At 43.9% G+C, this 26722-nt stretch overlaps 1 protein-coding gene across 11 annotated transcripts in view; it reads left to right on the forward strand.

Moving 5' to 3' along the window:
• Positions 1 to 26722, forward strand: part of plekha6 (pleckstrin homology domain containing, family A member 6) — a 293601-nt gene that overhangs the window by 158752 nt on the left and 108127 nt on the right. Inside the window, exon 1 of one of the 11 annotated variants that reach the window (XM_069942038.1) lies at positions 3510 to 3650. The exons of 9 other annotated variants lie outside the window; for them this stretch is intronic. The gene's annotated coding sequence lies outside the window, so the exon portion shown is untranslated. Of the gene's footprint in view, positions 1 to 3509; positions 3651 to 26722 lie in introns of those variants that run through there. One more of the 11 variants, XM_069942035.1, reaches the window with a different exon arrangement.

Genomic DNA, 26722 nt, shown 5'->3' on the forward strand with positions numbered 1-26722 from the left:
GTTCCTTGAAATGCTGCTGGAATAAGCCTTTCATTACTCCTTAATATTTATGAACACGTTGTAATCTGATTCCATAATCTTGTTATAACACAGACAACATCATTTTTCACAATAAAACAACTGGCATATTGCTTTGCTCCTGAGCAACATGAATCGTCATACTCCAGGCCCCTTGTGTACCGTGGAGTAAAGCATGAATGTCTGCGGATACCATGACTGAAGTAAGAACACAATGCTGGAGAAACTCAGCAAGTCAAACAAAATGTACTTTATAGAGCAGAGATAAACATTTCGGGCCTGAGCTCTTCATCAAGGTATGAGCAAAATGTAGGCATGCACCTGAATAAAATGATAGATGGGGAAGCACAGTCCTATAGGCAGGAGGTGGAGATGGGGGGGTGGGGGGGGGGGGGGCGAAGGGCACACCAGCAAGCACAGGGAAGGGAAGTGGCTCTTTAAATGGAGAATGATGCTGGTGGAGAGTCAGAGGAAAGGAGACAGAGGGATGGGGAGGAGAGGGAGAACAAAGAGGGGTCCATCAGAAACCAGAGAAGTCAATATTAATGACATCCGGGGGAAAGAGTCCTCCAATTTACGGCTGGTCTTATTTTGCCAGTATTCTCTGCTTGTGAACACAGTATCTACATGAAGGCAAAGGGGAACAATGGACTCTGGCTCCACAATCAAAATTTTGTGACCCGTTGTGCTTTTTCATTTACCGCCATTGAAATGGACAATTGCCATTCTTTGAGGGACTCGTCTCCCAAAACTTTAGATTTGCCGTCCCCTGCACTTGGGTGTTGAGGTCATTTGTAACAGCTTACAGCTCAAAGTAGTCTTCTTGATTGGGACATAGCAACTAGATCCACCAGCACCTGCCTTTAGATCTCCGGAGTGTGAATTTGGAGTCTGGAAAGGCAGTCACTGCATTGGCCATGAGTGCTTTTATACTCTCTGCTTTTTACCTGTTGCTCTTGAAGTTGGAATTTTTGTTTAAACATTTGCTATCTGGACTTGCTGTGTTAATCTCAGTGACAGATTATTTGGGGCCTGTTCTCCAGCTGACTTAGGACACCTTGACAATATAGAATGGAAGCCTGCTCAAGAAATAGGTGAATAAATTGAATTGTTTATGGGAACGTGTACTGAGATACAGTGAAAAGATTTGTTTTGCATGGTATCCAGGCAAGTCAATGCCTAAGTGCAATAATGAAACAAAAATCCAGGGTTTAGTGTTGCACAGTAAGTCAGAGTCCAGGGTATACATTACCAAGACAAAATGCATGGCACTGAGAAAAGAAGTTAAAACAGTGCAGTTCAAGAGTTGGTTAACAGTACAAAGGTAACTTTCCTTGAATTTTCAGGTTCGCCATTTGATGCTTCTACATCTTCTGCCCGATAGAATTGGGGAGAAGAGAGGATGGCCAGGGTGGGATTGGTCCTCTAATATATTGGGATCTTTCCTGAGACACCGGGAGGTGAAGCAGAATGATCACACCTCCATTCTCAGCACGTCTACACATTGTGTCCGCTTCCTAGAATGGAGGGGGGCTTTGTTCAAATCAGGTGACCCAGGTCCTCTTGCTATGAGTGTATGCGACTTGGACTGGGTCTAAAGTTGCATTTCCGAGTGGTTAATCTTGAAGTTTTAGAGTTGAATAAACCTTGCCTTTTCTGGCACCGTCCCCATATGCTCTTCATTGGTCAGCTGAAATGCCAATCCCCAAGTCCCGATCTTCCCATCTTAATGCAGATACTGAATAAGTTCTTCATCATTCCTGAATAGACAATTTATAATGGTTAATCATGTATCAACCTAACTACAATGACAAAAATCCTTTCAAGATAATTCATCTTATTTCAGAATCAGGGCCAGCGACTGTGGTTCGAATCCAGCATTGTCTGTAAGGAGTTTGAACATTCTCCTTGTGTCTGTGAGGGGTTTCCCTGGGGACTCCATTTTCCTCCCACCCTTCAAGAGGTAGAGAATCATCAGTGGGCTGGTAATTCAGGGGTTTAGTTTGAAACAGGTCAAGGAACCTAGTTCAGTTTACAACAGAAACGCCAGGAACGTGAAAGTGAATTTGGTTTCAAAACTTAACAGGCCAATAAGGTATAGAAGCTGATGCTAAGTCTGTCAACTCTGTCCTGGTGGGTGGCATTCTTACCTCTGAGTTAGAAGGTTGTTGGTTAAATTCCCACTCGAGCTTCCTGGGTCAAGAACTTTTAGGCTGTTCTTCAGATGAATGTCAGAGATGAGATGTTACACTATTTAGAGTAAGATCAGCAAGATTATATGAAGTTCCTGGTTAATCCAACATCAGTAAAATAGATGATCAACTCATGACTGCTTGTGGGAGCTATGTACCAGCTGCGCCTCTCACTTTTGATGGCTCTTTGAGGAGTACTTTGACTGGTTCATCCTAGTTACCATGCCATGAAAGATGCTATAGGAATGTTGGTCTTTGAGGAGTACTTTGACTGGTTCATCCTAGTTACCATGCCATGAAAGATGCTATAGGAATGTTGGTCTTTGAGGAGTACTTTGACTGGTTTATCCTAGTTTCCATGCCATGAAAGATGCTATAGGAATGTTGCTCTTTGACTGGTTCATCCTAGTTACCAAGCCATGAAAGGTGCTATAGGAATGTTGGTCTTTGACTGGTTCATCCTAGTTACCAAGCCATGAAAGGTGCTATAGGAATGTTGGTCTTTGACTGGTTCATCCTAGTTACCAAGCCATGAAAGATGCTATAGGAATGTTGGTCTTTGACTGGTTCATCCTAGTTACCAAGCCATGAAAGGTGCTATAGGAATGTTGGTCTTTGACTGGTTCATCCTAGTTACCAAGCCATGAAAGATGCTATAGGAATGTTGGTCTTTGACTGGTTTATCCTAGTTACCAAGCCATGAAAGATGCTATAGGAATGTTGGTCTTTGACTGGTTCGTCCTAGTTACCAAGCCATGAAAGATGCTATAGGAATGTTGGTCTTTGACTGGTTTATCCTAGTTACCAAGCCATGAAAGATGCTATAGGAATGTTGGTCTTTGACTGGTTTATCCTAGTTACCAAGCCATGAAAGATGCTATAGGAATTTTGGTCTTTGACTGGTTCGTCCTAGTTACCAAGCCATGAAAGATGCTATAGGAATGTTGCTCTTTGACTGGTTCATCCTAGTTACCAAGCCATGAAAGATGCTGTAGGAATGTTGGTCTTTGACTGGTTCATCCTAGTTACCTAGCCATGAAAGATGCTATAGAAATGTTGCTCTTTGCTTCAAACACAAGGCTCTGCTCTGCCTTTAGGAATTAATTTGAGTTCTACTGTGTGCAATTTGATTCAAGTATCCCCTATGCAGGGAGATTGGTGTTAAATGTTTAACAAACTGCCTACTCTAAATCAGTAAGGACGGGGTTAATCAGCAACATCTGGCAAAACCTACTCTCGCTGGTAATTGGCTCATCGTAGCTGAGCGTGCTCAGAATTACAGGTAGCAGTGTGTGTGAAAGAGCAAATTGGCTTTGGTATGTGGGTGAGGAGGGAACCTGTTTCAAAAAGCCCGACCATCTCAGTGTTTGACATGTACTGGCCTGCGAAAGGACGTACAAGAAGCCACTGATCCCAGGAGGAGCTGGACTTGCAGGGTAGGTCAGTGAAGGTTCTTCCTTCATTCCTGTAAATACCAGCGTTAGCGCTGACACAACTAGGAATTGTGAACTCTCAGCCTTGGTTATTGCTGGGGCTTGTCAGCTTGAAACAATTGCGGGCTTAATTAAGAATTCTTGTTCCTTGACTGGGTGTTTGGTGTTACAGGACTGAGTGTGGGATGTCGGAATTCTGTTCAGGGAGCTGGGGTAATGTAATCCAGACTCCACTCTGCATGGGAAATCTACATGATGTAAACATGGTCTGATTGCAATGAGTGATGTTGTCATGGGCTCCTGGCAGGATTAGATCCCAGCGATAATGAAAGCACCAGCTTCAGTTCAGTGCTTATCAATGGGAGGCACTCCTTTATAAAATGATTGTTGCAGCTTTGGTGGTGAGGTGTGAGTAAGCTGTGGTTGGTCTTTGGGGAGGGAGCGGGCAAATGGTTAAGCAGGCTGCCTTTCATCTCAGAGACTTGAATAAAGCTCAGCTGGTCTGCTTCTGCCAGTTATTTGGATCTTGGTTGGAATGTGTAGTCTTTTCTAAAAGAAAGCATTCTACAGCAGACTCAGAGAAAATTTTTTTTAAAAACTGGCTTGTGTGTGGAGGTGGGAACAGAGTTAAATGGAGCTGTATAGAAGGAACTGTTGGTGGTGCGGATTACCGCTGGAATGTTGATCCAAAAACTGGGAGAAGATCTCTGCTCTCCATAACGTAGTGTGGCATCTTCAATCAATGCCTCCTTGAACAAGTTCATAGAAGGTTTAATGCCTCATCTGAAGCTTGGCGTCTCTCACAGTGCAGGAGCGTTCTCAGGTACGGTTGTGGTGTGACAAATCCTGGATTTGGTCACACCTAAGTTACCCAACAAGTAGGCAATGCTGCTCTGTACATTCAGAGTACAATACCCTTATGTTCAGCAGGCAGGAGCAGGAAGGAGCCAAGAGGGCAAATGACATATTGACCTCCATTGTTACCTATTGCCTTTGAGCAACTGAAATAACTCTCCACAGGAAAAAAAACATTGACTCCCTTTTCACATTGGCTAACTGCGAAATTGGCAGTTCAACAAACTGTTTCAAAAGCCGTTCATATTGGGCCAATGTTAACCAGTTCTCTGTCCCCTTTCACATTCACCACCTGGCATCGCAGAGCAAAGGGGCACCTATCTTCCAGTGGTGACATCCTGCATACCCCTGTCCTGTTCACACTGGGCAAACCGGTACACCAATATTAAACGATTCAGCGATGATTCTACCTCCCCAGGTGGTTCATCCCCGGGGCAATTTGACCCTTTCATGCCAGTCCATGAGCATTGACACTGACATGTTAACTGATAGTTAATTCATGAGTTAAAGTGCCAGTGTGAATGGGAGTATTGATACAATTTTACAGTGTTCATAATCCTTGTGCACCCACTTCAGTTAAGCACCCCTCTAAAGAATAGAGGAATGTGAGCGGCAAAGATGGGCACTATTTACAAATGATCTGAATATTTAACCCATTTTTTTTGAGTGACCAATGAGAAGCTGGAGGGACTCAGCGAATCAGGTAACATCCATCAGTAGAAATAACCAGTCGATATTTCGAGCCGCGACCTTTTATCAGATTCCGATTTCAGGTTTATTGTCAGAGTACATTCGTGACATCACATACAGCCCTGAGATTCTTTTTCCTGTGGGTGAAGCGGGATTACCACTTATTGGCAGTGCAAAAATAAAACTGGCTCAGCGTACAGAAGTAAAAAAATAAAGAAATATAAACAAAAAATGATTGCAACACAGAAAGAGAAAAAAATAATAAAGTGCACAAGTAAGAGTCCTTAACTGAGTCCCTGATTGAGTTTGTTGTTGAGGAATCCGATGGTGGAGGGGGAGCAGCTGTTCCTGAACTTGGTGGTGCGAGCCTTGTGGCCCCGATACCTCTTTCCTGATGGTAGCAGTGAGAACAGAGCATGTGCTGAGTGGTGTGGATCCTTAATGATTGGTGCTGATGGCAGCGTTCCCTGTACTCGATGGTGGGAAGGGTTTTGCCTGCTATGTCGTGGGCTGTGTCCACTACTAAAAATGCTAATTGACCATTTCTGTCGTAGATGCTGCCTGATCTGCTGCTGAGTGCCTCCAACTTCTCTCTGTTCACTTAAGATGCACATTGTGTGTTTTGCCCCATGTTTCGTTGTTCTGGCTAGTGGTTTATGTTTTCAAAGGCGGTGATGTGCACTTTTCAGATCCATCTTTTCCTTGCATTCATTGTTTTACACTTCACCTGCTTCACAAGGGAGACTTGTCTGCACCCATGAGGATGGCGCTGCTCATCCATGTAACTGGGTTCCACACCAGCTTTCTGTTTACAGGTGGTAGCCCTGATAAGGTCAAATGAAACTATTAAAAATTCTAAGCATGTCGTAGCATACTGGAGGGTAGGTTGATACCGAGGCTGTTGTCATTTTGTCCCCATCCTTCTGTCTCAGTACCTCCATCATAAAACCTTTTAGCAGTTTTTGTTTAATTTAGATATTGCCCCGGGGATGAACCGCCTGGGAAGGTAGAATCATCGCTGAATCGTTTAATATTGGTGTACCGGTTTACCCAGTGTGAACAGGACAGGGGTATGCAGGATGTCACCGCTGGAAGATAGGTGCCCCTTTGCTCTGCAATGCCAGGTGGTGAATGTGAAAGGGGACAGAGAACTGGTTAACATCGGGCCCTTCCAGACCATGAGCCTATGCCGCCCTAATACCCCAATTAACCTACAAACCCCAGTATGTTTTTGGTGGGTGGAAGGAAACCAGAGCGCCTAGTGGAAACGCAGCAGACATGGGGAGAACCTGCCAGATTTAAAACCATGTCACTAGCGCTGTAACAGCATGATGCAAACCATGCTTCTCCAGTCTGGGCACATTGCAGTACATGTATCTTCTCTGTGGCCCATTCCTGTGTGTATAGTCTGTGATTCTGTAAACTTGACTCCTGATGCTGATTCTTCCTCTTGTATTTCTTGTCACAAGTTTGACCTAGTTCACTTTACAAGGGCCTGGAGGCTTGAGTTCTTGGAGCTACTGCCCAGATGGAATGCTAACATCTGTTAGATCAGCCACTAACGTCGATACAAGTGAATGGGAAGACGGGTTTAACCATCATGTTCTTGCTGACCCAGTGGATTGATGCTTTTATTGATGCTTTATTGAGTGGCATGAAGCGGTTAGCAATGACGTCCGAGGTTCAGATCCGGCGCTGTCCGTAAGGAGTTTTTATATTCTCCCTGTGTCAGTGTGGGTTTTCCCCAGATGTTCTGGTTTACTCCCACCCTCCAAAAAACATGTGCGGGTTGTATGTTCATTTGGGTGTAATTGATTGCCACAGGTTTTAATGGCCGGAATTGGCTTCTCCTTTTCTGTAAATTAAAATTTAAAATTTAATTGGGTGAACATCTCTGTGCTGCCCAACCTCACAATGACATAGTTAGTGAAGGTCCTGATTCACAATGGCAGCTTTGTGATTCAATACTGACCTTCAGTACTGTCTTTGTGGAGTTTGCATGTTCTCCCAGTGAACCCTGTGTGTTTCCTCTGGGCCTCCAGTTTCCTCCAAAACCCCAAAGAAGTGCTGGTTTGTCGATTAATTAGCCACTATAAACTGTCCCTAACTTCTGAGATGGGGGGGGGGAGGTCATGGGAGGGCAAGGAGAATAAGAAAACGATTAGTGCAGATGGTTGCCATGGGCTCAGTGGATTCTGGACCATATTGATTCTAGAACAGAGAAAGATCTGATTGAAATGCTACTCTGACGCCTCTTGAGGTGTTGGCGTTAGTGCAGTAGCGACAGCTCAGAGGGTGATGGATCCAAATCTCACTGCATGACAATATAGCTGGAGGGTAGCACTGGAGGTGGGCTGCACTGTCAGAAGGAATCATCCTTCTGATGAAACAGTTAATTGAAGCTCCATATGCTCATCCCAGCGAGACATTGAGACCCTCTCCAGTGTCTCAGCCAAATATTTATCCTTCAGCCACAAAGATAGTTGCATCCCACCCGTTTATTGTTGTTGGAGCTTGCTGTGAGCAAGATGGCTCAAAGGTTATGCTTCCAGCAGTAATGTTGTCAGGATTTCAGTATAAAGTAGCTTTGCTGTGTAATTTTACTTTCAGCTATCTTTAGATTGAAGCATTTTGCAATATAACACCAGAATGAAGCCCCGATACTGGTCGTTGGCAGCAGAATGAAATTAAATCTTCTTTCTGATGGCGCAGAGATGTTGTGGAGGCCATGGCAAGCCATCATTGGGTGAGGTCTCAGAATCCCAACATGCCCAGTATATTCACCTGCCACAGAGTTCCTTGTAGCTGTAAAAACATAGCTGTGGAAACTCAGCTTGTCAAACAGTCTTCTTTCTTTGGCTTGGCTACGCGGACGAAGATTAATGGAGGGTTAATGTCCACGTCAGCTTCAGGCTCGTTTGTGGCTGACAAGTCCGATGCGGGACAGGCAGACGCGGTTGCAAGGGAAAATTGGTGGGTTGGGTTTGGGTGTTGGGTTTTTCCTCCTTTGTCTTTTGTCAGTGAGATGGGCTCTGCAGTCTTCTTCAAAGGAGGTTGCTGCCCGCCGAACAGTGAGGCGCCAAGATGCACGGTTGGAGGCGATATCAGCCTTCTGGCGGTGATCAATGGGGCAGGCACCAAGAGATTTCTTTAGGCAGTCCTTGTACCTCTTCTTTGGTGCACCTCTGTCTCGGTGGCCAGTGGAGAGCTCGCCATATAACACGATCTTGGGAAGGTGATGGTCCTCCATTCTGGAGACGTGACCCACCCAGCGCAGTTGGGTCTTCAGCAGCATGGATTTAATGCTGTCGGCCTCTGCCATCTCGAGAACTTCGATGTTGGTGATGAAGTCGCTCCAATGAATGTTGAGGATGGAGTGGAGACAACGCTGGTGGAAGCGTTCTAGGAGCCGTAGGTGATGCCGGTAGAGGACCCATGATTCGGAGCCGAACAGGAGTGTGGGTATGACAACGGCTCTGTATACACTAATCTTTGTGAGGGTTTTCAGTTGGTTGTTTTTCCAGACTCTTTTGTGTAGTCTTCCAAAGGTGCTATTTGCCTTGGCGAGTCTGTTGTCTATCTCGTTGTCGATCCTAGCATCCGATGAAATGGTGCAGCCGAGATAGGTAAACTGGTTGACCGTTTTGAGTTTTGTGTGCCCGATGGAGATGGGGGGGGTGGGGGGTGGCTGGTAGTCATGGTGGGGATCTGGCTGATGGAGGACCTCAGTTTTCTTCAGGTTGACTTCCAGGCCAAACATTTTGGCAGTTTCCGCAAAACAGGACGTCAAGCGCTGAAGAGCTGGCTCTGAATGGATAGATACATAACCAATGTTTCGGGCTTAAACCCTTCATCAAACTACCTTGTAGAAGTTCTGGTTTTTCATTGTCCATAACTGTGGCATCCATGTAGTTCATGTGGGGTTAACCACTTTGGGAGAACAAATAGAAAATGGAAGTCAAATGGAACACTGAAGGGAGAGAATGAGAAGGCTTGAAGTTTTCACCCTTCATAAGGACTGCAAAACAAATTAAGCAAGGGACTCACTTCACAAAGGAGGGCAAGGGTGGGGGAGAAGAAAATGATTATCTGTGATAGAGTTGGGACCAAGAAAAATAATGACATCGATACTGGGTCTGGAAGAGGGTGGTGTAAGTTTGTTACTCAGAGCTGATCTGTTTGGTGAAACTGTGAAGACAAAGTGACGTATGAGAGCAGAGGGAATGAAACAATGCTGGAACTAAGATGCAGAATGTGGTAAATGCTAGAAATCTGAAATAACAGCGCGTGCTTGAAATATTCAGTAGAACAGATAATGTCAGTGGATAAAGCAAAATAGATTTAGCATGACAGGTTGATGACCTTCCTGACGAGTCCTGACACAAACTGAAAAGGCACATTATCTGAAATTATTGAAAGCGTTCTCAGATTTTTTCAATCTAGACACTTATCTCTACACGTCGCCCTCTTCTTTGCAACTTAAAACACGATTTATGATTGCTTGGTTTTTTTTTGCGTTGGTGATGAAATGCCATCAACCTGAAATATTAACTCTCTGCAAGTGCTGCCCAACCTGCTGGTGTTAGCATTTTCTGTTCTATTTCAGACTTTTAGAATCTTCAGGTTTTTTGTTTGCTGTTGGACGGAAACTGAGCAGGCTGAGTAATTAGCAAGTGGAGCGTTGGCCTTTATTGTAAAGGAACCTCGGATGCAGTTTTGTTACAGCATGGGATCACATCTAGGGTTTTGTGTTCAATTTGGTCTTGTAGAGTGAGCCAGCACAGAGAAAAAAACTTTTCTGCAATCCATTGTTGTTCATCTTCGCCAACCCAGTATTTCTACATTAGGACCAAACCTCTGTTACCAACTTCTTAATTATCTGTCAAAATGTCTTTGAAACATTATAGTTTTATTGGATTCTACCAGTGTTCCAAATATACTGCAATCCACTCTATTACTTGTTCTCATTCTCAACCTATCCCCAGTTGCTTTTGAAATCCCTATCAAGGAAATATATTTTGATGCATACCCGATCTATTCCACTCATCTTACCTCCTCTAGCAGTCTCAGTCTCCTTCTTCTCAGGGGAAACAAACCCAGTCAGTCCAATCACTCCCCAGAAGTAAAGTCCCCCCAATCTACACCCTCCCCAACAAAATCACACCCTTCCTACAGTGTGACCACCAGAACTGCACACAAAATGGACGGATATGGACTGAGTGCAAGTCAGTGGGACTAGGCGGAATAGTTTGGCAAAGTCCTGTTTTAATTCTGTTTTTTTAATTTATAATTTTTTTTACATGAAAATTAAATTTTTTAAAACTAAAAAATAATTTGGATAAACCGCAAAGTAACAGACCCTTTCAACCCACGAGCCCTGTGCTGCTCAAGTACTCCAATTAACCTCCAACCTCAGTGTGTTTCGAATGGTGGCAGGAAACTGAAGGAAACCCATGTAGAATTTTTTACAGACAGTGTGGGATTCGAACCCCGCTCCCAGCTGCTGACACTGTATCAGCATTGCGCTAACCATGCTGGTTTTATGGCTCTATACTCCGAGTGTGCACCAACCCGTGTTGCGCAAAGTTATCGGATAGTGATGGATCTTCTTGCGTTATATGGGTGCTGCAGTGACGGTACGTAGAGTGAGAATGAAGGGTCGTCTCACTGTTGATTATTGACAGGTTGACTCATCTGGATTGATTGGAGTTGTAAGAAAGAGAGATCATCTGGTTGTAATAATAACATGATGAGTTTATTGACATATACATCATACAATAGACAAGTGCATTGAAATTCTTCTTTGCAACAGCCAAACACATACTTTGTTTAAAAGCAAATGTAACAGTATACATAATTACATTAAAACTCTATAACCACAAAAAATAGAAAGATACATTTACACAAATATCTTGTTAGATTTTCAGGAACATGAAACATACTGACAAGTTAGTTAGCCCTGTCAGCGACATAGAACTGAAAGGAATTGTCTCTGAAGAATAATTACCCATTGCATTGTCTCCCACTGTAATCACCCATATTAGACCGAGATAAGTTTTTTTCTACAGTGGGTCAAGGATCTTTGGCATTCACCACCTCAAAGAACTGAAGACATTGAATCATTGATAGGTTAGAGGAACAGGAACATGACTGGTCCGCCTTGGGTTGCGGGTAACAGGCAGGAGAACAGGCCAGCCATGACCTATTGAATGGTATCGCAAGTTTGACTGGCCAGCTCCTCAAGTCAAGTCACCTTTATTTATCGTTCATACCATGCTTGCACGGTAAAGAAGAGATAGCGTTTCTCCAGGACCACAGAGCATATTTACATAAATATAAGAATAGAAGTTAGACACATTAAAATATTAAGACGTATACAGTAAAAGTCCGTGGTACACTATCCACATATATTCTGGGAATTCAGGAGGCTGATGGCTTGGGGGAAAAACTGTTGCCCAATCTGGATGTAAGGGCCCAAGTGCTGCAGTACCTCCTACCAGATGGCAGAAGGGAGAACAGTTTACATGAGGATGTGTGGAGTCCTTCACAATGTTTATTGCCTTTCACCTGCATTAAGTGCTGTAGTTGCCCTTCATGGTAGGAAGTGACACCCCTGCCCCCCCCCCCCACCACAATGATGTTTTCTGCTGGCTTCACTATCCTCTGCAGGTGGTACAACTTCCAAACCAGGTGGTGATGCAGTTGCACAGGATGCTCGATACATCCTCTGTAGAATGTAGTGAGGATGGAGGATGTGAGATGAACTTTTCTCAGCCTTTGCAGTAAGTAGAGGCGCTGCTGGGCTTTCTTAGCTAAGGAGCTGGTGTTAATGGACCAGGTGAAATTCTCCACCAAGTGCACTCCAAGATAATTGCTGTGTGAAATTCAGTGAATGTGAAAATGTCATGGGCCATCCAGAAGTTTGAAAAGGATAGCATATAAAAATTGGTTTCTTTTACTGGAATTCACATTGAGGTGTGGTTGAGACAAAACTCATTGTTTCCTTTCTGTTTGGGCAGTTGAGCAGGTCTTTGGTCATGTGACTGCTGAGGGTGCGTGCTGACTGTGTGTATGTTCGTTGAGCTTGGTGGGACTGATTTCTCTGCCAGATGAAAACCTCCCTGCAGCTCTTGTTTTTTTATGGGCTGTGATCCACATCAGTCTGAACGCCTTAAACCCCCGGGTTCTATTTGTTGTGTTCCTGTCCAACTAATCAAAATTCAAAACAGAAAGGCAGCTGAATTATTGTAGTATTAGAGGGCAATTATTGAAATATTCCACTTAATGAATGTGATGTGAGTCATAAATTCCTATTTATTCTTTCATGTAACATGCACTGCCTGGTATTTGCACATTGTGCATTGATTTAATTGGAACAGTGTGTTATGATTTAAATTTACCTTGTTGTTAATGAATGTCTGTGTGGGTGTGAACATATTGCAATCTGCAAGTGACGTATTTATAATGCTTGATCGTCAACTATTCTATCTGCAAACCTTTTTTATTACTGCCTGATAATACTACACTTTGACATTCACATTTGCCTTGGGGTCTACCTCTGTAAACCGATTGGCATGTCTTGGTGCCAGAGTGTGTTTCTGCTCCACATCTGCCAGGCTCTGGACCAAAATCACAAAGGGAGCAGACTTCTAATGAACTGTGTTCTGTTAAGTCCAATCTTGTGAGAACCATGTTTGTTCGTAAACCTATAGTAACGAAGCACTTCCATTCACACAGGGTGACAATAGATGTTTGTCACTTGTCCTCGAGCAAGGCTATGGCATCCAGTCTTTAGTATTGCACTGCAGACCATTAGACCAGTTGGGATCAGAAGTACCTTTCACACAGGTGATAGGGGAATAGGGATGTTTCTTCGATTTCCGATATTCTCTTTGCTTCATTGCAGTGTCCTCACGTGAACAAGCACCACCTTTTATGTTGGTACAATGGAGGCCTGCCGCGGCGGCAATCGAGTCGGCGCTCTGGGAGGCAAGCGCAACCAAAGGCCCACAGCCTGTGCAATGGCACTGGCCCCGGCCCCAACAAGCGAATCGGCAGGTGAATAGCAAGGGCAGCTTAAAGGCCAGCAGTCCCAAAATGGATAGCATGTGGGGAAGAAGGGTATTTTTATGCAGAAAAGTACCCACACACAGGAAACATCAGCCAAAGGGGGGCCGCAGCAGGAAGAGTGCAAGTATAAAAGTTGTGCCTGAGCCCTAATAAAACTCAGAGCTTAACCTGACTACACTGCGTGTATGTGTGTGTGTCTACTTTCGAGTAGCACGTGACTAATATTGGTGACCCCTACAGTTTAGACGGCATCTAGACCCAGCCATGATTGAACAGGCAGCAGTCAACACAATCACTCTCAAGCTGCTGACCCTCTGGACGAATCAACCACACATGTGGTTTGACCAGGCTGAACCACAGTTCCAAATCCAGCAGATCATAGCAGAATCCACCTGATACTACCACGTGGTGAGCACCCTGGACCAGGACACAGCAGGCCAGGTGGCCAACATCATCCAGGAGCCCCCATCAAAAGGTGTGTACACCACCTTCAAGGACTTACTGATTGAGACCTTCAGGCTCTCACGGCATGAAAGAGGGGCACATCTGCTCCACCTGGATGGGCTAGGGGACAGGCCTCGGTCAGCCCTCATGAACAAGATGCTGGCCCTCCTGGGCAAACACGAGCCCTGAATTATATTTGAGCAGGCATTTCTGAAGCAATTTCCCGAGAGCATCCAAATCTCCTGGCTGGCGATGTTCTGTGGTCTGGATTCCTCCCCCATCGTTTGAATTTTGAGACTTTCTGAGATTTCTTGCTTCTGGCTTATTTTGTTTAACCTCTCCATCATCAGTAAAGTGGACTACACAATGCTTGAGAGCTGTTCAAGATGCACTCACTCAGACTCTTCTCTTAGTCCTTGTTGATGGTAGTATGATTTGGAGAAATAAGATGAGCCACTTGCACCAGAATGTCATACCTCTGACCTGCTCTGTGCTGGTCCAGGAAGTTTCTGATCAAGGTGACAACTAGGATATTGTTCTTGACAGAACAGCTAATGAGATGAATTTTTTTGAGAGAGATTTTTAACCAAAATGAGATAACCTTCATAAAGCAAAATTCAATAGATGGTGAAAATAAAATCAACAAAAGCTGGAAATAATCCACAGATCAGACTGTATCTAAACCCCTGACTGGTTGATGGCCTTGGAGTGATTTGAGAACCTCCTGAAGCCATCTGATATCTGGTTTAGTCTTGAGATCTAATTGCTTTACAATGAGATGTTTGGCCCATTGTGCATGCCCTGGTTTTGTAAGTGGTATGCAAGTAAAAGATTTTGCCCTGTTTTTTTTTACCTAAAAGTCTAAACATATTCCCTTTGTACATGAACCCATTTAACTTTACTGTCTTTCTACACCCTCCAGATCATTGTGACACATTGCATAAAACGATTTCTTCTGTCTGGCCTGGTAACTAATTGCTTCTTCCTAATCAGTCTGACACCATGATTTTCTGTTCTCCCAAGGAGAAATACCCTTCCATTAATCCTTTAAGCTCTTTCCAACATCAATAAAGTGGACCGCACGATGCTCTAGAGTTGATGGAGAAGCCCTCGCCCAGGCGAATGGTTGATAGTCTATCGGTCTATTAGTTGATGAAGGAATGATTTGGGGAAATAAGAATGTGAATCACATGTATCTGAATGCCATATCTCAAACCTGCTCTCGAGCCTGAAGTATTTAAAAGCTAGTCCAGTCAGTTTCTGGTGGCAATCAGGATATTGTTAAGCTTGGGTTATGAAAACCTGTATCTCAGATTGATTGCTGTTGATAAGGCAATGGAGCTGTTGAATGTAGGGGAGGAATTGAAGGAGCCATTGTGGGTATGGTGTAACTCTACAGCAATGACGATACACTTGGGTGTTAAACCCAGATAACACTGGGCAACAAATGTTTTCAAAGGGTTTGCTTCCTTAAAAAAAAAATTGGGGATTATAATAGACAATTTCAAGATGAACACAAATATAATTTCAGATTTGATGTATCACGTAGGAAGTGGGAGAAACATTAAAGAACTTTTATTGAATTTAGTATGTTTAAATGCGTACAATACTGATACGTGGGTAAAATATTTTGCCGTTGCTTTTTATTTGTATTCAGCATCTGATGCCTCTCATGTCATTCTTCAACAATACTTGGCCATCATTGATGGATTCCAGTTGCCCCGAGACTGCTTTTCTATGGTCGCAATGTCCCGGTGAAACCTTTCACCGTGTTGGTCACTGACTGCACCAAGATCAGCCGGGAAGACGTCCAAGTGTGAATGCAGGAAAGGAATTTTCAACAACATGTTGCTCTTCATCATGTTGCATGCTTGAAGCATGTTAAAATATGCCAAGAAATTTTTTAAAAATAGGTTATATATTTTTAAAAAAAGGAGCGATAGAGGAAATTTTTAAGGCGATTTTTATGATCAGTATCCCAAAATCCATAAAATATTCCCAAAAATGTTCAGGAAACAAAGTTAATTTCCAGGGTAATTCTTTGGCTTGGCTTCGCGGACGAAGATTTATGGAGGGGGTAAAAAGTCCACGTCAGCTGCAGGCTCGTTTGTGGCTGACCAGTCCGATGCGGGACAGGCAGACACGATTGCAGCGGTTGCAAGGGAAAATTGGTTGGTTGGGGTTGGGTGTTGGGTTTTTCCTCCTTTGCCTTTTGTCAGTGAGGTGGGCTCTGCGGTCTTCTTCAAAGGAGGCTGCTGCCCACCAAACTGTGAGGCGCCAAGATGCACGGTTTGAGGCGTTATCAGCCCACTGGCGGTGGTCAATGTGGCAGGCACCAAGAGATTTCTTTAGGCAGTCCTTGTACCTTTTCTTTGGTGCACCTCTGTCACGGTGGCCAGTGGAGAGCTCGCCATATAATACGATCTTGGGAAGGCGATGGTCCTCCATTCTGGAGACGTGACCCATCCAGCGCAGCTGGATCTTCAGCAGCGTGGACTCGATGCTGTCGACCTCTGCCATCTCGAGTACCTCGACGTTAGGGGTGTGAGCGCTCCAATGGATGTTGAGGATGGAGCGGAGACAACGCTGGTGGAAGCGTTCTAGGAGCCGTAGGTGGTGCCGGTAGAGGACCCATGATTCGGAGCCGAACAGGAGTGTGGGTATGACAACGGCTCTGTATACGCTTATCTTTGTGAGGTTTTTCAGTTGGTTGTTTTTCCAGACTCTTTTGTGTAGTCTTCCAAAGGCGCTGTTTGCCTTGGCGAGTCTGTTGTCTATCTCATTGTCGATCCTTGCATCTGATGAAATGGTGCAGCCGAGATAGGTAAACTGGTTGACCGTTTTGAGTTTTGTGTGCCCGATGGAGATGTGGGGGGGCTGGTAGTCATGGTGGGGAGCTGGCTGATGGAGGACCTCAGTTTTCTTCAGGCTGACTTCCAGGCCAAACATTTTGGCAGTTTCCGCAAAGCAGGACGTCAAGCGCTGAAGAGCTGGCTCTGAATGGGCAACTAAAGCGGCATCATCTGCAAAGAGTAGTTCACGGACAAGTTTCTCTTGTGTCTTGGTGTGAGCTTGCAGGCGCCTCAGATTGAAGAGACTGCCATCCGTGCGGTACCGGATGTAAACAGCGTCTTCATTGTTGGGGTCTTTCATGACTTGGTTCAGCATCATGCTGAAGAAGATTGAAAAGAGGGTTGGTGCGAGAACACAGCCTTGCTTCACGCCATTGTTAATGGAGAAGGGTTCAGAGAGCTCATTGCTGTATCTGACCCGACCTTGTTGGTTTTCGTGCAGTTGGATAATCATGTTGAGGAACTTTGGGGGACATCCGATGCACTCTAGTATTTGCCAAAGCCCTTTCCTGCTCACGGTGTCGAAGGCTTTGGTGAGGTCAACAAAGGTGATGTAGAGTCCTTTGTTTTGTTCTCTGCACTTTTCTTGGAGCTGTCTGAGGGCAAAGACCATGTCAGTGGTTCCTCTGTTTGCGCGAAAGCCGCACTGTGATTCTGGGAGAATATTCTCAGCGACACTAGGGTAATTACATCCATGATAACTTACTCCATTTCACAATGGTTGTTACACATTGTGACAAAATTGTGCTCTGATTAATCTTTAGTTTAATGTTAAATTTCATATATATTATTAAGGTTATTTTGTGGGTTTGGTTTCAGGGGTACAAAGACTAAACACATTTGCATTTTAAACAGAGAGATTCTTTGAAGATGGCAGCTGACATCATTTCAGAGACAGAAATTTGCTGTGACTACATTTGGAAAGAGAGTTGAAAGGTTTGGTGATGATTTTTGAGGCAAGGAGTACAATGGACTGCTTGAGTATACAAGAAGCCATGTTGTTGGTCAAATCCAGGCAGCTAGGAAGCAGGAGAGCAACATCAACTAGAGACAATTACTTTGATTTTAAGTTTGGGAAGGCAAAGATTAAATTATGCTTTTTAGCATGAAGATATTAAAAGGTTCAGAAGAACTTCAAAGTTGGTTATGATGTCATATCATGTGACATGAAAATCAGACATTTTTGAGTCGGTTGAAGAAGACTTGGCCATCATGATTTAGAAAGCAGCAACATTTCCTTTGGAAAAGGAAAGCTGCCTGAGTTTTCCTTTTAATACAAGGAGGAACACCAAAAATGGCATTTTAAAAGAAATAGCCACTCTGACTGCCTCTAAGAAAAGAGGGCAGCCTCGAGTGTCCATGGAAAAATGGTTACATTTGATTAAGAAATAAATCATTGTGAAAAACAGACTCCATAACTCTTAGCCAAGATAAGAGGGAGTTTGTGAAATCACTCGTATGAAGAAATATTGAGAAATTTGTGAGTTTAAAGAGGTCTGAAGACATAATGTTTCAAAATGCTTCATAATTACCTCTGAACTGCAATTTAAATATCTTCAAGTTGAACATAAGATGCTCGTTGGTGAAATTTAAAGTTGACTTTTCAGAATTATGCCTAAACTGTAATGGTTTGGGATTTGCCACTCACATATACATTTGCGCACAGTGGGGGTTAAGTTTAGAGTTGCATAAAAAATGTTGTTATTAATAGTTCAATAAAAACTATTATTTTGAATTTACCATTGTCTGATGAATTTTCCATTGCTGTTCCTTTGTGAGTTGATAACAAAATTTGTTAGTTCATAACACACTTGTATGCTTCTTCATTTATACGAACATTAAATGCTTCCACTTCTCATCATTCAATTGGATGAGAATCAGATTTGGAAAGTTTTGTGATCTGTTTTGGAGGGAAATACCCAAGACCTGTTGCCGCATATTTAGTGTCCTCTTGTGAATTCCAGTTGGCCTTTTGAGTGTTGTAAAAACACACTGGAACTCAGCCGATCTTTCAGCGTCCGTAGGAGACCAAGATATATCGCCGACATTTTGGGCCTGACCCTTCTTCAAAGAATAAACAGAATGAGCCAGCACCAGGAAATCTCAGAATACAGACAGTGTTGGGGGAGGAATCCAGACCAACAAAAGATGTTAATTAGATGTGATAAGGGAAGAGATAAGAATTGATTATGTCTGTGTGAAAGGAGATCGGGAAAAGGGAGAGAGACAGAGCTGGGGGAAGGGGAGGGGAAAGAAGTGAGGAAGGGGGTTTAATGAAAGGCAGAGAATTTGATATTAATGCCATTTGGTTGGAGGGTGCCCATATGGATAATGAGGTGTTGTTCCTCCAATTTGCTGGTGATCTCGGTCTGGCAGTACATAAGACCATGGACAGACATGTCATCAAGGAAATGCGGCTGAGAATTGAAATGGGTGGCCACTGGGAGATCCACGCTTTGTGGCAGACAAAATCGAGATGCTCACCAAAGCGATCTCCCAGTCTGCGCCCAGTCTCTCTGATGCAGAGGTGACCACAGAGATGACTTCTGAGTGTTGAAACTGATGGAATGTCAGCAATGCAATGTTCTGAACTTATCGACACAAACATCACTGTGGTAATCAGGGGCTTGAACTTGAAAAGATTTATTTTTAGAAAAGACCAGATGAAAGAAAGTGTCGAACTACAAGTGAATATCTGTGGTATTTTAACATGGCTTTAAAAATCCCATGCTAATCTGGACCTTGACCAGGAGCAGTCGATCAGCAGTACCAGAGAAATCCCTGGCTTTTTGAGTTTGTTTCCATGGTGATTGAGGCAGTCTGGCCTATTTGTTGGAGATTCAGTCATCTCATTAGTTTTTAATTTTTTTTTAATTGCGAGGTATTAGCCAACTATGTTCACAGCCTGCAAGGAAGACATAATATCTGAGAAGTAATTCCAGTGCAGTCGAAAGAGGCACGTTGTCTGAAGGAAAGGACTGTGTCAGAAGCCTTTTACCCCATCCCAGAATGCAGTTTCACCAGTTTAAAGTTCAATGTATTGTCCAAGTACACGCATGATATCACATAGAATCCTGAGATTCTTTTTCATGTGGCCAGGCAGAATTACCACTCTTCTCTTTCTTTGGCTTGGCTTCGCGGACGAAGATTTATGGAGGGGGTAAAAGTCCATGTCAGCTGCAGGCTCGTTTGTGGCTGACAAGTCCGATGCGGGACAGGCAGACACGGTTGCAGCGGCTGCAGGGGAAAATTGGTTGGTTGGGGTTGGGTGTTGGGTTTTTCCTCCTTTGGCTTTTGTCAGTGAGGTGGGCTCTGCGGTCTTCTTCAAAGGAGGTTGCTGCCCGCCAAACTGTGAGGCGCCAAGATGCACGGTTTGAGGCGTTATCAGCCCACTGGCGGTGGTCAATGTGGCAGGCACCAAGAGATTTCTTTAGGCAGTCCTTGTACCTTTTCTTTGGTGCACCTCTGTCATGGTGGCCAGTGGAGAGCTCGCCATATAACACGATCTTGGGAAGGCGATGGTCCTCCATTCTGGAGACGTGACCTACCCAGCGCAGCTGGATCTTCAGCAGTGTGGACTCGATGCTGTCGACCTCTGCCATCTCGAGTTGTTCAAAAACTACACAAGAAAAGATACATTTACAAAAGAGAGAAATAGAAACAAAGAAATAAATCTAAACAAACTGTGCAATGCAGAAAAAAAATACAGTAATAAATAATGTGCAAAGTGCGAGTCCTTAAATGAGTCTCCAATTGAGTTTGTTGTTGAGGAGTCTGATGGTGGGAGTGAGTGGGTGGGGAGAGTAACAGCTGTTCTTGAACTTGGTGGTGTGAGTCTTGTGCCACCTACACCTCTTTCCTGGTGACAGCAGCAAGAACAGAGCGGGTGTTGGGACATGTGGACATTGATGATGGCCGTTGCTCTCCGATGGCAGTGTACCATGTAGATGCTCTCGATGGTGGAAGAGTTTTGCCTGTGATGTACCTTTTTGCAGGGCTTTACGCTCAGGGGTATTGGTGCCTCCATGTAGTCACAATAGTCATTCTGTCAGCTCCCAAGGCCCTAAACCATCACCATCCAATCTCTGTCTCCAGTCTTAAAAAGTCCCTTAAAACCTGTCCCTTCTTTCTTTTTCTAATCTTTTAATTAATCATTTTATAGGTAAACAATACATGAGGAGAATAGGAGTACATAATCAAAAAGGGGGGAAAAAATCACTATATGACATCATATTATGTAACATTGCATTACACCAAATTAACAAATATATTCTTATTCTCCTCAAACTGAAATCATCAAAAAAAAGAAAGAAATTATTATATAAAACCCCACCTAATCGAAGAAAAAAATAAAAAGTCTGGTCAGCCTATCTTAAGAATTTATTAATAAAAATTAATTATCTGGGTCTTCACCAACAAAGAGAAAGGAAGCAAAATTAAATATAGTCCGGAAGGGAAAATAATTATACTAACTAAGTCATGTGGAAATAATTTAGAAAAGGTCATCAAATCTCTTCATATTTAACAAAAGTATCAAATGTACAACTCCTAATTATCTCGAAACTTCAACATGACATAATTTGAGAGAACCATTGAGTCAAAGTAGGTGGATTAGAAACTTTCCATTTAAATAAAATGGCTCTTCTAGCCAACAATGTAGAATAGGCTACAACCTGATTTATGGAAATGGGAACTCGTCCCCACTTCTGGATCTATAATTCCAAAAAGAGCAGTCAGTGGGTTAGGTTGAAAACTGAGAAGGTCTTAAAAATATCTATCCAACACCTCTCCAACATAGGGCATGACCAAAAGATACGAGTTAGAGAAGCTACTTCTGATTTACATCTATCACAAATAGGACTAACGTTAGAAAAAGTACAGGCTAATTTGTCTTACAGCGTACAGGCCCAATGTACCACCTTCAACTGAATCAAAGAATGACGAGCACATATTGAAGAGGTATTAACCAATCCAAAAATATTTCCTATGATTCCTCTGGAAGATGTAAGTGAAATTCCTCTTCCCAGGCCCTTTTAATTTTGTCATTAGAATTTGATTGCTATCTTAATAAGCTTCGGGCGTTCCAGGAGAAAACCTGTCCCTTCTGCCAATCATTCAGTCACATGCCCCTTGTGTCCACTCGCCATTTGTTTCACAGGAGACACCAGAGAATGTAGGTACTGGAATCTGGAGCACAAACCATCTGCTGGAGGAACTTAGCAGGATGAGTAACATTGATGGGAGAAAAACAATTACACCCAATTGACCTACAACCCCGATGCATTTTAAAGGGAGGGAGGAAACCTCTTTCCATAATCCATACGCTCTAAACCTCCTGTACCCTTTCTTCCTTCTGTCAATCTGTAAATCTTGGGAACAGTTGGTCTTGCTCAAATAAGGTCCGCAAAGCACATTGAATGGGTATAATGTTAGAGTTGAAATGAGTTTTCAGAATTAAGATGCAAACCAAGGTAGATGGCATCTGCATCTGTTCCTTCCTTTCACTTCAAAAAAGTGGCATGATCAAGTTTCAGGTAGAGTTCGATTTAGGTAACAATTCAGCTGATGGTGGAAGGTTCCATCATTCCACATCTCTTCCACCAATGAGTCCTTTCATTAACAATCCCCCTCTTCGCTAACCCCCCATCCCATCCACCACTGCCCTGCCCAATTTTTTTGTTGTGTTGTACTGGCATTTTCCATTTCTTCAAAGTAAGTCCTGAGTTAGGTGTGCTGGGTAGATTGCCTCCAGCAGGCTGTGTCAAGGTTTATTTTTGCCTGGATATTAATTGCCTTATCTTTCAGTAAGCATTTCCCACTTAAACCACAAACAGGGCTGTGAAATTCCACGTGAGTGTTTGTGTACATGTGTGTAGATGTGTGTTGTATGTGTCCGTTTGCGTAGTTTTGTGTGTATAGACATGTGTGTATCTTTTGTAGGGGGTGAGTATGTGTAGTGACTTGTGGGTGTGTGCTTATACATGTGTGTAGAGGAGCGTAGGTGTGTATTTGCGTGTGTGTAGAGGAGCATGTGTGTGTATTGTGAATTGTGTGTGTGTAGAGGAGTCTGGGTGTATTGTGAATTGTGTGTGTGTAGAGGAGTGTGAGTGTGTATTTGCATGTGTGTAGAGGAGTGTGGGCGTGTATTTGCATGTGTGTAGATGAGTGTGGGTGTGTATGTTGTGAATTGTGTGCAGAGGAGTGTGGGTGTGTGTAGTGAATTGTGTGTGGAGGAGTGGGTTTGTGTGTGTTGTGAATTGCGTGTGTGTATATGTAGAGGAGTGTGGGTGTGTGTTGAGGAGTGTGGGTGTGTGTGTGTAGAGGAGTGTGGGTGTGTGTGTATTGTGAATTGTGTGTGTGTAGAGGAGTCTGGGTGTATTGTGAATTGTGTGTGTGTAGAGGAGGGTGAGTGTGTATTTGCATGTGTGTAGAGGAGTGTGGGCGTGTATTTGCATGTGTGTAGATGAGTGTGGGTGTGTATGTTGTGAATTGTGTGCAGAGGAGTGTGGGTGTGTGTAGTGAATTGTGTGTGGAGGAGTGGGTCTGTGTGTGTTGTGAATTGCGTGTGTGTATAGAGGAGTGTGGGAGTGTGTGTGTTGTGAGTTGTGTGTGTGTGTGTAGAGGAGTGTGGGTGTGTGTGTGTAGAGGAGTGTGTGTAGAGGAGTGTGAGTGTGTGTGTTGTGAATTGTGTGTGTGTGTGTAGAGGAGTGTGGGTGTGTGTGTGTAGAGGAGTGTGGGTGTGTGTGAATTGTGTGTGTGTATATGTAGAGGAGTGTGTGTAGAGGAGTGTGAGTGTGTGTGTTGTGAATTGTGTGTGTGTGTGTAGAGGAGTGTGGATGTGTGTGTCTAGAGGAGTGTGGGTGTGTGTGTAGTGAATTGTATGTGGAGGAGCGGGTGTGTGTATGTTGTGAATTGTGTGTGTGTATAGAGGAGTGTGGGTGTGTATTTGCATGTGTATAGAGGAGTGTGAGTGTGTATGTTGTGAATTGTATGTGTGTTTTCAGAGAGGTGTGGGTGGGTGTGTGTTGTGAATTGTATGTGGAGGAGTAGGTGTGTGTGTGTTGTGAATTGTGTGTGTGTAGAGGAGTGTGGGTGTGTGTGTATTGTGAATTGTGTGTGTGTACGTAGAGGAGTGTGGGTGTGTGTAGAGGAGAGTGGGTGTGTGTGTGTTGTGAATTGTGAGTGCGTTTTTAGAGAAGTGTCGATGTGTGTGTGTTGCGAATTGTATGTGGAGGAGTAGGTGTGTGTGTGTTGTGAATTGTGTGTGTGTAAATGTAGAGGAGAGTGGGTGTGTGTGTATTGTGAATTGTCTGTGTGTGTCTAGAGGAGTGTGGGTGTGTGTGTATTGTGAATTGTGTGTGTGTATATGTAGAGGAATGTGGGTGTGTGTAGAGGAGTGTGGGTGTGTGTAGAGGAGTGTGGGTGTGTGTAGAGGAGTGTAGGTGTGTGTGTATTGTGAAATGTGTGTGGTATATATAGTAGAGTTTGGGTGTATTGTGAATTGTGTGTGTATATGTAGAGAAGTGTGGGTGTGTGTAGAGGAGTGTGGGTGTGTGTAGAGGAGTATGGATGTGTGTAGAGGAGTGTGGGTGTGTGTATAGGAGTGTGGGTGTGTGTGTATTGTGAATTGTGAGTGTGTATATGTAGAGGAGTGGGTGTGTGTAGAGGAGTGTGGGTGTGTGTAGAGGAGTGTGGGTGTGTGTAGAGGAGTGTGGGTGTGTGTGTATTATGAATTGTGTGTGGTATATGTAGAAGAGTGTGGGTGTGTGGGTGTGTGTGTATTGTGAATTGTGTGTGTATATGTAGAGGAGTGTGGGTGTGTGTGTATTGTGAATTATGTGTCTGTATATGTAGAGGAGTGTGGGTGTGTGTAGAGGAGTGTGGGTGTGTGTGTATTGTGAACTGTGTGTGTGTATATGTAGAGGAGTGTGGGTGTGCATAGAGGAGTGTGGGTGTGTGTAGAGGAGTGTGGGTGTGTGTAGAGGAGTGTGGATGTGTGTAGAGGAGTGTGGGTGTGTGTAGAGGAGTGTAGGTGTGTGTTGTGAATTGTGTGTGTGTATATGTAGAAGAGTGTGTGTGTAGAGAAGTCTGGGTGTGTGTAGAGGAGTGTGGGTGTGTGTGTGTTGTGAAGTGTGTGTGTGTTGTGAAATGTGTGTGTGTAGAGGAGTGTGGGTGTGTGTGTATTGTGAATTGTGTGTGTGTATATGTAGAAGAGTGTGTGTGTGTAGAGAAGTGTGGTTGTGTGTAGAGGAGTGTGGGTGTGTGTAGAGGAGTGTGGATGTGTGTAGAGGATTGTGGATGTGTGTAGAGGAGTGTGGGTGTGTGTAGAGGAGTGTGGGTTTGTGTGTATTGTGAATTGTGTGTGTGTATATGTAGAGGAGTGTGGGTGTGCGTAGAGGAGTGTGGGTGTGTGTAGAGGAGTGTGGGTGTGTGTATTGTGAATTGTGTGTGTGTATATGTAGAAGCGTGTGTGTAGAGAAGTGTGGGTGTGTGTAGAGGAGTGTGGATGTGTGTGTTGTGAAATGTGTGTGTGTAGAGGAGTGTGGGTGTGTGTGTATTGTGAATTGTGTGCGTGTATATGTAGAAGAGAATGTGTGTGTATATGTAGAGGAGTGTGGGTGTGTGTAGAGGAGTGTGGGTCTGTGTATTGTGAATTGTGTGTGCGTATATGTAGAGGAGTGTGGGTGTGCGTAGAGGAGTGTGGTTGTGCGTAGAGGAGTGTGGGTGTGTGTAGAGGAGTGTAGGTGTGTGTGTATTGTGAAATGTGTGTGGTATATATAGTAGAGTTTGGGTGTATTGTGAATTGTGTGTGTATATGTAGAGAAGTGTGGGTGTGTGTAGAGGAGTGTGGGTGTGTGTAGAGGAGTATGGATGTGTGTAGAGGAGTGTGGGTGTGTGTATAGGAGTGTGGGTGTGTGTGTATTGTGAATTGTGAGTGTGTATATGTAGAGGAGTGGGTGTGTGTAGAGGAGTGTGGGTGTGTGTAGAGGAGTGTGGGTGTGTGTAGAGGAGTGTGGGTGTGTGTGTATTATGAATTGTGTGTGGTATATGTAGAAGAGTGTGGGTGTGTGGGTGTGTGTGTATTGTGAATTGTGTGTGTATATGTAGAGGAGTGTGGGTGTGTGTGTATTGTGAATTATGTGTCTGTATATGTAGAGGAGTGTGGGTGTGTGTAGAGGAGTGTGGGTGTGTGTGTATTGTGAACTGTGTGTGTGTATATGTAGAGGAGTGTGGGTGTGCATAGAGGAGTGTGGGTGTGTGTAGAGGAGTGTGGGTGTGTGTAGAGGAGTGTGGATGTGTGTAGAGGAGTGTGGGTGTGTGTAGAGGAGTGTAGGTGTGTGTTGTGAATTGTGTGTGTGTATATGTAGAAGAGTGTGTGTGTAGAGAAGTCTGGGTGTGTGTAGAGGAGTGTGGGTGTGTGTGTGTTGTGAAGTGTGTGTGTGTTGTGAAATGTGTGTGTGTAGAGGAGTGTGGGTGTGTGTGTATTGTGAATTGTGTGTGTGTATATGTAGAAGAGTGTGTGTGTGTAGAGAAGTGTGGTTGTGTGTAGAGGAGTGTGGGTGTGTGTAGAGGAGTGTGGATGTGTGTAGAGGATTGTGGATGTGTGTAGAGGAGTGTGGGTGTGTGTAGAGGAGTGTGGGTTTGTGTGTATTGTGAATTGTGTGTGTGTATATGTAGAGGAGTGTGGGTGTGCGTAGAGGAGTGTGGGTGTGTGTAGAGGAGTGTGGGTGTGTGTATTGTGAATTGTGTGTGTGTATATGTAGAAGCGTGTGTGTAGAGAAGTGTGGGTGTGTGTAGAGGAGTGTGGATGTGTGTGTTGTGAAATGTGTGTGTGTAGAGGAGTGTGGGTGTGTGTGTATTGTGAATTGTGTGCGTGTATATGTAGAAGAGAATGTGTGTGTATATGTAGAGGAGTGTGGGTGTGTGTAGAGGAGTGTGGGTCTGTGTATTGTGAATTGTGTGTGCGTATATGTAGAGGAGTGTGGGTGTGCGTAGAGGAGTGTGGTTGTGCGTAGAGGAGTGTGGGTGTGTGTAGAGGAATGTGGGACTGTGTATTGTGAATTGTATGTGTGTATATGTAGAGGAGTGTGGGTATGTGTAGAGGAGTGTGGGTGTGTGTAGAGGAGTGTGGGTGTGTGTATTGTGAATTGTGTGTGTGTATATGTAG

Source organism: Narcine bancroftii, chromosome 5 (genome assembly GCF_036971445.1).
Source record: "Narcine bancroftii isolate sNarBan1 chromosome 5, sNarBan1.hap1, whole genome shotgun sequence".
Classification (NCBI taxonomy): domain Eukaryota; kingdom Metazoa; phylum Chordata; class Chondrichthyes; order Torpediniformes; family Narcinidae; genus Narcine; species Narcine bancroftii.